The sequence below is a fragment of the Macaca thibetana genome, chromosome 20 (assembly GCF_024542745.1).
Source record: "Macaca thibetana thibetana isolate TM-01 chromosome 20, ASM2454274v1, whole genome shotgun sequence".
In the NCBI taxonomy this organism is placed as follows: Eukaryota; Metazoa; Chordata; class Mammalia; order Primates; family Cercopithecidae; genus Macaca; species Macaca thibetana.
Window position 1 is genome coordinate 38842677 of NC_065597.1, and position 15601 is coordinate 38858277.

The 15601-nt window shown below is 38.6% G+C and overlaps 1 protein-coding gene and 1 pseudogene across 12 annotated transcripts in view; one reads left to right on the top strand and one right to left on the bottom strand.

The window, feature by feature from the left end:
- Positions 1–15601, top strand: part of LOC126944990 (26S proteasome regulatory subunit 4-like) — a 1186326-nt pseudogene that overhangs the window by 249580 nt on the left and 921145 nt on the right. The window lies entirely within an intron of this gene.
- The window catches only part of CHD9 (chromodomain helicase DNA binding protein 9), a 275542-nt gene that overhangs the window by 185446 nt on the left and 74495 nt on the right, over positions 1–15601 (bottom strand). For 5 of the 11 annotated variants that reach the window (XM_050774872.1, XM_050774867.1, XM_050774876.1 and 2 more), the window contains exon 1: positions 5718–7155. The exons of the other annotated variants lie outside the window; for them this stretch is intronic. The gene's annotated coding sequence lies outside the window, so the exon portion shown is untranslated. Of the gene's footprint in view, positions 1–5717; positions 7156–15601 lie in introns of those variants that run through there. 11 annotated transcript variants of the gene reach the window in all.

Here is a 15601-nt window from a genome sequence, read left to right on the forward strand (position 1 = left end):
TGACAAACTTTTTTTTTGGTGAGGGAGAGGGAATGCTACATAAGGCAGAAACTGGGTTTTAAAAAAAATCTTTTGTGAAACTTTAAAAAAAGGTAGCAACAATGATTACTTGGACATTGAGTTTACGGCCCATTAAAAACCCTTTTTTAATGTGGTAAAATACGTGTAACAAAAGTGACCATTCTAACTTTTTTTTTTCTTTGGAGACAGTCTCACTCTGTCCCCCAGGCTAGAGTGTAGTGGTACGATCTCAGCTCACTTCAACTTCTGCCTCCCAGGCTCAAGAGATTCTCGTGCCTCAGCCTCCCAAGTAGCTGGGATTATAGGCATGTGTCACCATACCTGGCTAATTTTTGTATTGTTTGTAGAGATGGGGTTTTGCCATGTTGGCCAGGCTGGTCTCAAACTCCGGGCCTCAAGTGATCCACCTGCCTTGGCCTCCCAACATGCTGGGATTACAGGCATGAGTCAAGTCCATGCTAACCATTTTTAAGTATACAGTTCGGTAGTGTTAAGTATATTCTCACTGTTGTGCACCAATCTCTGGAACTTTTTAATCATATATACATTTTTTTCTTTTTTTTTTTTTCTTTTTTTTTAAGGCAGAGTCTCACTCTCACCCAGCCTGGAGTGCAATGGCATGATCTCAGCTCACTGCAACCTCCACCTCCCGGGTTCAAGTGATTCTCCTGCCTCAGCCTCCTGAGTAGCTGGGATTACAGGCACCCGTCACCATGCCTGACTAAATTTTTTTTTATTTTTAGTAGAGACAGGGTTTCACCATTTTGCTCAGGCTGGTCTCAAACTCCTGACCTCGTGATCCGCCCGCCTCGGCCTCGCAAAGTGCTGGGATTACAGGTGTGAACCACTGAGCCCAACCATAAAATTTTAACTCTATACCCATTACCCACCACTTCTCTTAACCCTTACTCCTGGCAATCACCATCTACTGTCATTTCCATGAACATGACAACTCTAGACAACTCATATAAGTACAATCATATAGGATTTCTCTTTTTGTGACTGGTCTGTTTCACTTAGCATAACGTCCTGAAGGTTCTTCCATGTTGTAGCTAGCATGTGTCAGAGTATCTTTCCTTCTTAAGGCTAATATTCCGTTATACGTATATTATGGCCCACGTACTATTGTTTTTTCATGAAGATGAAATATGCTCTATTATAGAATCTTGTTTTTGGCGTATACTTAGCTATTTTTAAAAAGGTAGAGTACAAGATGTCTGGATAGCAAATCCCAAACTGTGACCCAATTTTCAGCCAGCCCTATACTGTTTAGAAAATTTTTTTTTTTAAGATGGAGTTTTGCTCTTGTCACCCAGGCTAATGGTGCAATCCCAGCTCACTGCAACCTCTGCCTCCTGGGTTCAAGCAATTCTCCTGTCTCAGCCTCCTGAGTAGCTGGAATTACAGGTGCCCTCCACCACGATCAGCTAATTTTCTATTTTTAGTAGAGACAGGGTTTCACCATGTTGGCCAGGCTGGTCTCATATTCCTGACCTCAGGTGATCCACCTGTCTCAGCCTCCTAAAGTGCTGGGATTGGCCGGGCGTGGTGGCTCACGCCTGTAATCCCAGCACTTTGAAAGGCCTTGAGGCGGACGGGTCACCTGAGGTCGGTAGTTCGAGACCAGCCTGATCAACATGGAGAAATCCCATTTCTACTAAAGATACAAAATTAGCAAGGCATGGTGGTGCATGCCTATAATCCCAGCTACAAGGGAGGTTGAGGCAGGAGAATCACTTGAACCTGGGAGGCGGAGGTTGCAGTGAGCTGAGATAGCACCATTGCCCTCCAGCCTGGGCAAAAAGAGCTAAACTCCGTCTCAAACAAACAAACAACAACAACAAACAAACAAACAAAACAAGTGCTGGGATTACAGGCATGAGCCACTGCGCTCAACCTGCTTAGAAAACTTCTAACCAAAGTATTCTGAAAGTAATTCTTTTATATGGACATATAATATATCTTTGCTTAATTGACTTAATCATTACTTACAATTCTATATGAACTTTTTTTTTTTCTTGAGACAGGGTCTTGTTTTGTTGCCCAGGCTGGAGTACAGTGGTATGATCATAGCTCACTGTAGCCTTGACTTCCTGCACTCAAGTGAACCTCCCACCTCTGCCTCCGGAGTAGCTGAGACTAAAGGCATGTGCCACCATGCCTGGCTAATTATAAAAAATATTTTGTAGGCCAGGCATTGTGGCTCACACCTGTAATCCCAGCATTTCGAGAGGCTGAGGCAGGCGAATCATGAGGTCAGGAGTTCAAGATCAGCCTGGCCTACATAATGAAACCCCGTCTCTACTAAAAATACAAAAATTTGCTGGGCATTGTGGGCGCCTGTAGTCTTAGCTACTTGGGAGGCTGAGGCGGGAGAATCGCTTCAACCTGGGAGGCAGAGGTTGTGGTGAGCCAAGATAGTGCCACTGCACTCCAGCCTGGGCAACAGAGCCAGACTCCATCTTAAAAAAAAAAAAAAAATTATATATATATATATTTGTAGACAGGGTCTCACTATGTTTCCCAGGCCACAACAGACATTTTTAAAGTAGGACAAAAGGTTCCAAGAGAGAAATTTTACTACCCCAAAACATAAACTAAAACTTATTAGAATTGTTGTTTTCTTATCAGGGACCAAAATTCTAACCTCTGGTAGTAACTGAATATGTGACAACATATTCAACTCTGGCCCTGTTTCCTCATCAATGACAAGTTTTAATTGGATGCTTGTAAAGGTGTCTTATACGCTACACTTTGGGTTATTTTCTATATTTATATTCAGAAATTTAAAACCTTCATAGTCTCCCAAGAAAAGAGTTAAAACACCACCACTACCCTAACCAAAACACAGACATAAGCTTCATTGGGAGGAAAGCTTCATCCTGATTATAGAATAAATGCAAAAAAGCTATGAAGCAGTAAGCTCCATATCTAAAAACAAAAACTTACCTGAGATTTAATTAAATTTTTTTTTTGATTTACAAAAGATATCATGCTATTTTTCCCCCCACTTTAGGAGATCATTCATAATGTCCTACGCCTAAAATCCCTTAAAAAAAAAATGTTTGCGTAATGGGCAAGAATAAGGAAAAATTTTTTAAATGCTGAAAAAGGTCATTACATTAATTGTGGGAGTATCACTGACCTCATTCTTTTATTTTTCAGTCTAATATGACCTTAACATGTAACAGCATGAGTCCTAGCAAAAATCAGAAACTAAAAGAAAAATAATCCAACTTGTAATATTTATCCAGAAGTATCCTTCTAAATTATTTTCAGTAGCTAATTAGCAAATCCTTAGGTGTTCTATTAATGTAAAATATATAAAATCATTATGAGGCTGGGCGCTGTGGCTCACGCCTGTAATCCCAGCACTTTGGGAGGCCTAGGTGGGTGGATCCTGAGGCCAGGAGATAGAGACCATGCGGGCCAACACAGTGAAAACCCGTCTCTACTAAAAACACAAAAAATTAGCTGGGCGTGGTGGCGGGGCCTGTAGTCCCAGCTACTGGGGAGGCTGAGGCAGGAGAATGGCATGAACCCGGGCGGCTGAGGCAGGAGAATGGCGTGAACACACCTCTGCATTCCAGCATGGGTGACAGAGCGAGTCTCCGCCTCCAAAATAAAATAAAATAAAATAAATAAAATAAAATAATAAATAAATAAAATCATTAGGAAAGCCCACATAAGGGGCTTTAATGCCACGTATTCTATGTGTATACTACTTTATTAAGCCCCATCTGTAACTCTGCTCTATGTATCTTTGACATGTTTCTGATAATCCAACTGCATTATCTATACACTCGCTATAGTCTGAATATGTCCCCCAAAGTTTAGGTGTTGGAAACTCAGTCCTCAAAGCAACAATGTTTTGAGGTGGGGCCTAATAAGAGGTGATTAGGTCATGAGGCCTCTGCCCTCATGAATGGATTAATGTTATCACAGGAGTAGGTTAGTTATCAAGAGTGGGCTTGTTACAAAAAAGAAAATCAAATTCAGTCACATCTTGCTCTCTTCCCCCTCTGCCTTCTACTACAGGATGATGCAGCAGAAGGCCTTGCATCAGAGGGCCTTCTTGTGAATGCTTGTAAGGCATCTTATACCAGATGCAGGTCTCTTGACCTTGGACTTCCCAGCCTCCAAAACCGTAATAAATTTCTTTTCTGTATAAATCAACCAGTCTGTTGTATTGTTATAGCAACATAAAATGGACTAAGACAACATGTGACTGTTTAATTAGAAAATAAATTAGATTCACCAATCAATTAGACAAATATCTGGCAAATATGAGCCAGTCATGACATAGCTGAAGGAGCTTAGGTGTGGATTCAAATTCTAACTGTTAATTCTAAGCTGTGTAACGCTGAGTAGTTCTTAAAACCTCTCAGTCTAAGCTGGGCACAGTGGCTCATGCCTGTAATCCCAGCTCTTTGGGAGGCTGAGGTGGGAGGATTGCTTGAGGGCAGAAGCTCGAGATCAGCCTAGGCAACACAGTCCCATCTCTACAAAAAACAAACAAACCTCAGTCTGTCTACATCACAGGGTTTAGAAAGGTTGCAGAATTCAGAAAGAAAATATTCGGGATGGGCACAGGGGCTCACGTCTGTAATCCTAGCACTTTGGGAGGGCAAGGCAGGCAGATCTCTTGAGCCCAAAAGTTTGAGACCAGCCCGGGTGACATGATGAAACTCCATCTCAAAGAAGAAAAAATATATATATTCAAAGTCCTAAAACATAGTAAGTACTCAAAAATTATCTATTTCCCTCTCATCAACCTATAAAATTAAAAACATAGATTAAGATTCTTTGTCAACTTACTGAAATATTACCAAGATCCAAGCCTGCTATATCTAATAGTATTGAATGTATTTTCATTAAAAAATTTAAAAATGTTATACCAATCTATATCATATTTTATGATACCTAAATTTATCTTTGCCCTCTCAACGTATATACTTGCTATTTTATTCCTTCCCTAAAGTTATCAATGCCTCTCCACTCTTATTTGCTACTCTCATAGGTAATCTATATTTCCACTACACATTAATATGTTCTCTATGCCTACACCATCACCCCTTCCACCAGCCTTCCTCTTAACAAAGTAATATCTTCACGATTAAACTCAGGTACCATCTTTGGGAAGCCTTTACACACTCAAACATTTCAAGCTATTATACACTCATTTTTTTTGTATTCCATATTTTACACACTATTTTATCATTCTTGGTCTACATGTCTGTTTTTCCTACTAAACAAGATGAGTGCAGAGGTTGCTTCTTATTTGAATATCTTTGTATCCCTAACATCTACTAATTTAATTCCTGTCACATAGTAAATACTCATATGCTTTTAGGAATTCAATAATGCCATGACATAAAAAAATAACTCCTCAATCCTTACATTATTCTAAAAGTTAAGATTCAAAAGCATTAAGCAACAACATACCATTTTCATGACTTTAAGAATGCCCCCACTGAACTGTACACTTAAAGAGTTAAAATTATTAACTTGGCTATGGATATTTTTACAAATTTTTTAAAGCCCCAGTAATCCAATTTAAACTTTAATTCTCACATGTCCCTCAGTGAAAGAATCCTACTTTCATCGAAAAGGAATTCTACAAGGGATCCTATAGCATAGTTTTACAGGCTCTGGAAACAGAATGGCAAGGCTGGAATCCTGACTTCATCACTTACCAGCTATGTAATCCTAGGCAAGACAATCATTTTGAAGCTCAGTTCTTCATCTGTAAATGGGGATTATAACAGTACTGGTCTCAAAAAAATGACTGTAAAATAATACACATAAAGCACTGCGTAAACATTCTGTGTTTTCAAATTGGGCTTCTCGGAGTACTGGGTAATCTTTAACCATCCAAATGAAGAGAGGACTTAGGCCTTCTTTCCCTCCATTTCCTCCCAATAAGCTCTCATCCTGAATATTTTGGTTTTATTTTACAAATTGAGCTTTCATGTAAGGTTTTTAAAAAACAAAGAAATCTTTGGTTTAAAATAATTTAAACCAAAGGACATAAGCAAAAGGACAAAGCTAAATGGCACTCATCTAATGCTTGCTTACTAACATCTCCCTCTGCAGATAGCCATTTACTAAATTATTTACTTTGTTGGCACTCTCACTTTTTAGTCTTGCTTTGCATGTCACAGAAAGGAAAACTCTTAAAAACATAATCTCCACTTTGGGATTCCAAGGCTGTAGAATCACTTCAGCCCAGGAGTTCAAGACCAGCCTAGGCAACATAGCAAGACCCAGTCTCTCCAAAACATTTTTTAAATATTAGCCAGGTGTGTTGGCATATGCCTGTGGTCCCTTGGGAGGCTGAGGTTAGGGAATCCCTGGAGCTCAAAAGGTTGAGGATGCAGTGAGCTATGATCTATGCTACTGCGCTCCAGCACCGGAGATGAGCAAGACTCTGTCTCAAACAAATACAATCTCATCTCTAATCATGATAAAAACTGATTGAGGGTAACTAATTTTGGGCTGATACTGAAAATAGATGACAAATTTCCCAGTTGCCACTGAGTCAGGTCTAGTTGTTTAATTAAAGTGGTCCTGAACATTACACCCAAACAAAATCAAGTTTAAATTTTTTTTTTTTTTTGAGACAGAGTTGTGCTCTGTCGCCTAGGCAGGAGTGCAGTGGCATGATCTCAGCTCACTGCAACCTCTATAGCTGGGATTACAGGCGCGTGCCACCACACCCGGCTAACCTTTTGTATTTTTAGTTTTAGATGGGGTTTCGCCACGTTGGCCAGGCTGGTCTCGAACACCTGGCCTCAAGTGATCCACCCACCTCAGCCTCCCAAAGTACCTGGATCATGGGCATGAGCCACCACACCCGGCCTAAGTATTTATTCTAATGCTAAATTTCAATTAATATTAAAAATAGAAAATTAACTTAAATGCAGAATTTTTCTTTTTCTTTTTTTTTTAAGACACAGTCTTGATGTTGCCCACGTTGGAGTGTAGTGGTCCATCTCAGTTCACTGCAATCTCTGCCTCCTGGGCTCAAGCAATTCTCCCACCTCAGCCTCCAGAGTACCTGGAACTACGCACCACCACACGTGGCTAATTTTTATTTTTGTTTTTTTTGTAGAGTCAGGGTTTTGCCATGTTGTACAGATGTGAGCCAGGCTGCATTATTTTCTTTTTTTTTTTTTTTTTTTTTTTTTTTTTTTTTTTTTTTTTTTTGTTGGAACCCCTAGGCTCACTGCAATCCGCCTCCCCACGCCACCTCAGCCTCCCAAAGCCACCTGCTAGGGATTACAGATGTGAGCCACTGTATCACCCAGATGCATTATTTTCGAAGGCTTTAAATAGAAGAGTTAAAGACTGCGACTCAGGTTGATTATCATTACCACCTACTTTGCAGAGTTGTCACAGGATTTTGAAAGAATATGCTCAAAATACAGTTGTAAGTGCTTAACCAAACGTAGCTTTCCCTCTCATATCAGTCACCGCCAGCATCTCTTTTCTGCTTTCCCAAGAGCATACAGTCATTTAAACTTTCCCATGATCAACAGGCTTCTCCAGACCTCCTCAGATTATTTTGCCTTAAATAATCTCCAATACTGTTCTCTTATCACCTTCAATACTCCTGTGACTTTTTTCATTCATTCAACCTACCATACTGTATTACCATCACCACTGTAATTTTATTGTCAATCCTTGGTTCAATTAAATTAACATTTTCTGACTATTTATATTTGTAGTATTTATTATATGACTAGCACCTTATTAATACAAGGTTAATATTAATTTATACACTTTACCTTCAATATAGCCCTTCTTTTGCCTTAGAAATTTTAAAATATATTCCTCTGTTACTAGGCTATCTCACTGTAGCTATTTTATGTTCTCTCCCCTCAAGCCTTCAGTCCTAACTTCCCCATTCTTACCTAAGGACAATTTGTTTTCTGAGATTTTCCTGCTGAAATTTACTAAATAACCATCTTTTCAGAAGGAAGCACTATATCTATCTTTGTATCTATGTCCTTTTTCTTCCAGCTATTCTTAGAAAACATGGCTCTTTTCCAAAGACAGATCGTTTACCTCAAAAAAACATTCCATCTAGCCTTTCAAAAAGACTTATGCCCTCCCACAGTCCCCCTTTCCAGGATCTTTAATTGCCTCTTTGCAATTGCTTACTTCTCTTCTGCCTTTGAGCATCAGCAGACCAACCTTCCCTACCTTAACACAAATGTAAAAACCGAATCATCCTATTTCTATTCTTCCATCAAATGCCAAATATTGAAAATAAGTGATCTGCTGCCTCCATTTTCTAAATACCTATTTACTTGTTAACTTCTTGTACTCTGTAGCTTGTTCCCATAAATGTGTACTTTCAAAGGTAACTAACAACCTCCTAGACAAATCCAAATGGCTCTCTCAATCCATCTTTGACCACTAAGAAAAGTTATCACTAACCAAAGTGACAACAAAAGCTAAACACAAATTCTGTCTTCTATATGAAGCCTCTAATTGTCTATGTGTTCCCATTTATTACATACCACTTAGGCTTTGAGTGCTTTAAGAATCTTCTGAACTCAGTTCAATTAACCCCTTCACCTCCTGGAAATTTTCTTCACTTCTATGAAACCATACCTTGAATTTTCTTCCCTATGGCTTTTCTTCTTTTTCTGATTCATTTAAAGTAGCTTAATACTAGATGTAAGTTTCTACGCAGTGATTTCATGTTTACCAAATCCACTTACTTAGCATTTCAAATTCAGTCAAACTTGACACATCTTCACTACCATATCCTCCAAATGTGATTTCACTCAAATCTTTGAGAAATTCAAATCTGCTTTTCTTAGAATATCACAAATTATTTAAAATTTTTTCTTACTAATGGTATGAAATAAAGATATAAAACCCAATTTCCCACTACCTTAAGATCATTTAGCCTCTTAGTGCCCTTCCTGAAGTCGTCAACCTAAGGAATACTAAGAAAGTAATAGCTTAAGGCTCTACTTATGATGTATATCCCCTATCAGTAGGCCTGGGGACTTTGGTCATTACTGACAAATTTCTATTAATCTCAAAAATAATACAGATCTTTGTCATATTTCCCCACCCCCCGCTTCTTCCCCAGGAACTTATTTCAAAGTATTCTGTGCATTCCACCTAATAGCTATCAAGTTTACCTTGATAAAAGTTTTCTCTTAATCTCTATAATTCAATAAGATTTCTTTGATTAAAGTTTAGATATGTATTTTATCATTCTTCACACACCATATTCCCTAAAGTGCATTCTATTTTAAAAACTAAACTTTTTTAAGGATCAAGAAAAGACACTGTATGCCTTGACATTTATCTTCAAGAACATAAAACTGGGTTCTGTTAGAATCTGCTATAATCCAACAGGCACAACATGGGTATTCATTTTTGAACTAAAAATGTTCATATTTGTTATCTCATATTCCTTTACACTGTATCTCATTTAGGCAGAAGTAGCTATTCATCATCAAATACTCATCTTCAGAGATTAAAAAAGAGCACAAAATTTTTCAAATATAGCAGTATTTTAATCAAATCATATAAATGAATGTGAAGTAACTGGCACTCTCACACACTGCTAAAAGGAGTAGAAATTGGAACCACAAATTTGAAAAACTATAAGGCATTACTGCTAAAGTTGAACATGTCATAGCTATGACCAGTTTTTCCACTTCCAGAAATACACACTTGACAGAAATGTGTGCACATGTGCACCGAAAGACAGATGTAGGAATCAGTATTATTCATAATAGTGCAAAACTAAAAAAATCCATCATACATTAGAATCAACAGCAATGAAAATGAATAAACTCTTCTATATAGAAAAACAGATTAGGCCAGGCGCGGTGGCTCACACCTGTAATCCCAACATTTTGGGATGCCAAGGCGAGCAGATCGTGAGGTCAAGAGATTGAGACCATCCTGGCCAACATGGTGAAACCCTGTCTCTACTAAAAATAAAAAAAATAGTCGGGCGTCGTAGTGGGTGCCTGTAATCCCAGCTACTCGGGAGGCTAAGGCAGGAGAATCATTTGAACCTGGGAGGCAGAGGTTGCAGTGAGCCGAGATCGCACCACTGAACTCCAGTCTGGCAACAGAGCAAGACTCCGTATCCCCCAAGCAAAAAAAGAAAAACACAGATTAGCCTCACAAAAATAACATGACCTGAGGAACACATATTATATGATTCAATTTAATAAAGTTCTAAAATAGGCAGAGCTAATCTATGGATTTTAGACATCAAGATAATGGTCACCCTAGCAATACAGAAAGGGAATAATTAGAAAAGAATATAATGAAAGCTTTCAGGGTGCCAATAACAATACTAATTTCAATAAACACTCACCAAAGCAGAATAAGTGTGTTCATATATTGGAATACGTAGTGAATTCACTAAATTATGAAATCCATGAAATAAAGCATTCCCTAACATTAGAAACCTCAGGCAACTCAGTTCCTCTGTACCTCCGTTGCTTCAACTGTAAAACAGACTACACCAAGTCTGTAATCTTAAATTCCTAGATTTTTTTTTTTTATCTTTTAGGTAAACGTACTCAGTTCCTTAAATGGAAGAAAAAAAATTTAGTGACTATTTGATTGCCATTTTAAAGATAAACACTGCAAAGACGGAATCAAAAAATACCATTTTTTCCTTCCTCTTACAAAACCAGATATATTAGCAGTTATCTTTCAGAATCACAGTTACTGATTTCCAATAGAATAAAATCGAATATTCTTTATACTGCTACTAGTTAGTAGGTAAATTAATATGAAATGACCACTACACAAGAAAGGTCATCTGTTTTCTGGTTTCAAACTATGTCCCTTTATAGCAATAACAATGTTTAAAATTATTAGTTTTAAAATGTTTTGAAACATAGTAAAAATCAAACAAACACCAAACTTAATATTTGCTTGGTTAACTTCATAATGCCAAATTACAACAGAAACATCAGCATCTGACAGCTATTTGATAAATAATAGCTAGTAATGACTGAACTATAACTTCTACTTATAAGCACCATTAAATGAGAAGCCTCATTAAAAACTATAAATTTAATATCAGGCTCCCTTACAAGCTAATAACTGAAAAGAATGCTACTCTCCTGAGAATATCAAGATTATAAAACTTTTGTATTCTGCACCATCACCCAATACTATATATACCCATTCAATATTGTATTGAGTTTATTTCTCTCAAACTTTCATATTTAATAAAATCTGTACTATAAAAATATTCAAATAAACTTTCAAAAACTGAAGTGCATTGTTAAAAAAGATCATTTCACCAGGTTTTCTAACATAAATATGAAGCTTACTTCTTCCTCTCAACACAGTATGAATATGTCATTGTATGGTATCACACTTCCAGCTAAACCTATTCTAAGGTGCTTATCATTCAGATAAAGGCAGACTTCTTCTGAAGCACTTGTCCAGGGATGGTGTTCACAACTTGTTTTCCTGCCAAGTCTTTCCTTTCCCTCATCTTCCTCATCTCAGTAAATCACACACCACCAACTATCTAGTTCCTCAAGCCAGTAACCAGGAAATCATTTTTGACACTTTTCTTCTCACATCCAATCCATCATGAATCTGTCAGTTGTTCCTCCTCCACACCTCACCATCTCCTCTCTAAAACATACGTATAATCTGGCTACTATCATGTTTTTCCTGGACTACTGTAGTATTACAATATCTTTACTTTCACCCTTGCCTTTCTCCAATCCATTCTCAAAGTAGCATTTTTAAAATGTAGATTAAAGCGTATCATTTCTCTAATTAAAAATCTTCAACAACTGCAATGTCTTTAGTAAAACCTGTAAGTCTTTAATATGCCCTACAAGGCCCTGTATAATCTGCTTTCTATCTCTCATTTCAGCTCATATGGCTTTCTGCCTTATTATTATGCTTCTGCCACCCTGAACTTTTCATTTCTTTCAAATATTAAGTTCTTTCCTGGGTCATAGCCTTCAAATATATCTTTCTCTCTTCCAAGAAACTCTTTTATCTTCTGACCTGTCTTCTTATTGTTTCCACTTAGTATCACCAACTGAGGGAAGCCTTCTCTGAGCATGCAACATTAATTTCTCCCCATTTTCTCCACCACAGCACTCTGTTCTTTTCTTTCACTGAACTGATCATAAGTTGTAATTTTACATTTGTTTATTTACTTGTTCTTTATCTGTTTGCACTGCTAGATGGTAGGTTCCATGAAGGCAGGGATCACTTATTATGTACTTAATACATATATCATAAATTAAGGGAGCACTTCAAAATATATATGTTTAATGAATAAATGGATGTGAATTACTTTGAGTCCAGAGAATAAATTACAGTTCGAAGTAGTTTCCCCTTCTCTGGGTCTCCCATTGTCACTTGATCAGCTTTCCAACTGTTTCTAAAAGAAAGGAGCAAAAAGTGTTTCTGAAAGCTTAAAGACAATTCAACAGAGGAAATGTCAGGAAGTTGTACATGGTATGTCAAATGAGCGCGACAAATAATAATACTAAGATCTCACGGGAAGGAGAAATCCCTAAGGGCTACAAGGACAAGATATGATTTTATTCACAAGGTGGAATTTGACCTGAGCATTCATAGACTGGTAAAATTCCAAGAGGTGGAAAAGGGAGTCAAGCCCAAATAAGGAAGTAAACAGAAGCGCAAAGTGATAGAGAACAGTTATAAAACTGGAAAGTGGCACCTTAAATTTACAACATAAATAAGTGTAAAAAAAGCTAAATCTCATATAAGAAATGTATATCCCACGTAAAGACAACTTCAAAGAATTTAAAAGGTTAAAATAACTCTATCTCATCAGTATCCATAAATCTCTTCTGACTCCAATCTTGGCTTCTGAAGTTTTCCAAGCACTTACAACATGCTTCCATTAGTTTTTACTCTGACCAACTGCCTCAAGTTTCCATATTCTTACCTGTGTTTTTATTCACTCATTACCTGATGAAATTTCCCCAGTAGATTAATTCAGTCATAGTTTTTCTTTATAGACTCTCTAGGATTTCATTTTTCTTCTCTGTTATTTATGGGGGGTAAGCTTTTTCCTCTATGACATTTCGATCAATAAACACATCTTTAGAAAATCTAAACTTTTCACATGTACCAAAATTTTATTTTACTACTGATAGATCCAATGGATTTTACTTTAAAATCTGTATTCCTACTTCAGTTCTTGCCTCCTGAATTCATATATTTAGCCCATCCTTCAGTTCTATCCTGTTTCCAGAGGTAAACCAGGAAGGTCTAGCACAGTGCCTTGTAGAAAGCATTTGGTTGCATTAGATAATAAGTTTGGAGTTAAAAGTTTCTAAAAGATACTTCCAAGTTGAAAATTCTATGGTTTCCTTAATCTTATCTCGTCATGGGCTTTTTCCATGGACACGGTTTTCTATCTGTATTCATACCTGCCCACCCCATAATATTTTTTATTTCAGAGGATAGACCTCATGGGATACTTAGAATCCTACAATAGTAAAACTGGAGGAAACAAAGTTTTATACAGGAGAAAACTAAGGCTCACAGATGTCAAGAAACTTGAATATTATCTACACAGTTAAGTGACAAAGTCCTGATTCTCTGTAGCCAGCACTCTATCGAAGAAGAGGATTTTACTGGTTATAAAAGCATCACAATTTTGTTTTTCTTAATAGAGATGGGATGCAGTCTTACTAAGTTGCCGAGGCTGGACTTGAACTCCTGGCTCAAGTGATTCTCCTGCATCAGCCTCCCTATTAGAGCAGCCCCCGATTAAAGCAGCTTGCTCACACACCTAACTTAGTACCGTTTTTGACTAGCATTGCTTTTATCTTATGTTATTTACTGTGCCCTTAGGATATAATCTCCTTGTCAATCAATCACAAGGGTTTTTTGTTGTTGTTGTTTTTAACTACAATACTATACATACTTACCTGAAACTGTTCAGGAATGACAGTTACCCTTAACCAAAACTAGGAGGCAACCACTCTTCCCAATACACTTCACGTCTGTAACACAGACTTCACGTCTACATTATGTGGTCTGTAGTTTATAGGAAACTCTCCAAGGACACAGACCTGCCAATACTTTGTGGTAAACTATAACTACGTAACGTGAATTTTTAAAGCAATAGAAGAAACAGCCGGGCATGGTGGCGTGCACCTGTAATCCCAGCTACTGGGGAGGCTGAGGCTGGAGAACTGCTTGAACCTGGGAGGCAGAGGTTGCAGTGAGCCCAGATGGCGCCACTGCGCTCCAGCCTGGGTGACGAGCGAGACTCTGTCTCAATACCAAAAAAAAAAGAAGAAGAATGATAAGAAATGGAAAGTATTTGAAGATACACAATACAGATAGAATTTGCTTCGAGCAATAGAAGTCTTTTATTTAACAAATACTTATCAAATATCGAACGTAAGGCTCTGTGCGGCCTGCTGTTACAACACAGCATCTCTAAATTCACATTCTGTAAACCCAAGAGAAAAGAAAAACACTATGATCATCCTTTCGCATTGCAAAAAACAAAAACAAACTCCTCCCTCTGCAATGTAGAATCCTCCTTTAAATTCAGCTTTTGTACATTCAAGTGTTTGCAGACCTAGTGATTCTTTTTAAAACTACCTCTACAGTTACCTAGAGTCTAGGGAGAGAGTAACATTACACAAGATAAGCCTTCTTTTCATTTAAGACCATAGCTGGTTAAGTAGAAATGGAGATTTTAAGCAGAACTGGAAAAAAGGAAAAGGTGCAAAGCAGCATGCAAAATTGAGAAACTAAATGCTGATAGTAATTTTATTAATGAAAATAACTTTATTTAATACACGGGAATTCTTAGGTATGAATATTTCACATAAATAAATGTCACAATAGCGTCAAATCCCAGACTTTCAGGAAAGTAACTGTAACACTGTTAAATATCACAACAACAACAACAAAATTATCATCTACTTTGTTCTGAAAAGTTTTATTTTTCTTTTTTTAAAAAAAAAAAAGCAAACCAACCCCCCCGGCCAAAAAAAAAAAAAAAAAAAGATTAAAGAAATAAAAATGAGAACAAACAGAAACCAGTCTAAGCTGGCAGCTGTGACAGCCAGTGAGACACCCGGGCTTTCCGGGTCGTGCTTGGCTTTGGGCTGGATGTCCACGCAGAGAGCCCTGGAGCCACCCCGCACGTCCCACACCCAGGCACCCAGAAAACGACCACGGCTGCACACACGGGGGCTTGCGGGGTCCGGGCCACGCTGCAGACGGGGAGCGCCACTCGGGGTGAAGGATCGCGGGGAAGGCACTGCGGTCGGAACCGTGAGACAAGGCCTGGGAAAGCGCCGGGGGCGTCCCGTGCTCCGGGACATCTGGTGCCCGCGCGGGACGCCCTGTCATGAGTCACGGAGGCGAGACGGCACAGGCGGGGGAAGAGGCTGCAGGATGGAGGGAAGCCCGACCCTCGGGAGGGAACCCACCCGGGGGAGGCCCCAATCTCGCGCTGGGCGGGGAAGGGGGCCCGCCTTCCCCACGCCCTGGCCGCCCGGCTCTCACCTCCACCCGACGCAACAGGCGCGGCGGCCGAGTCCCGACC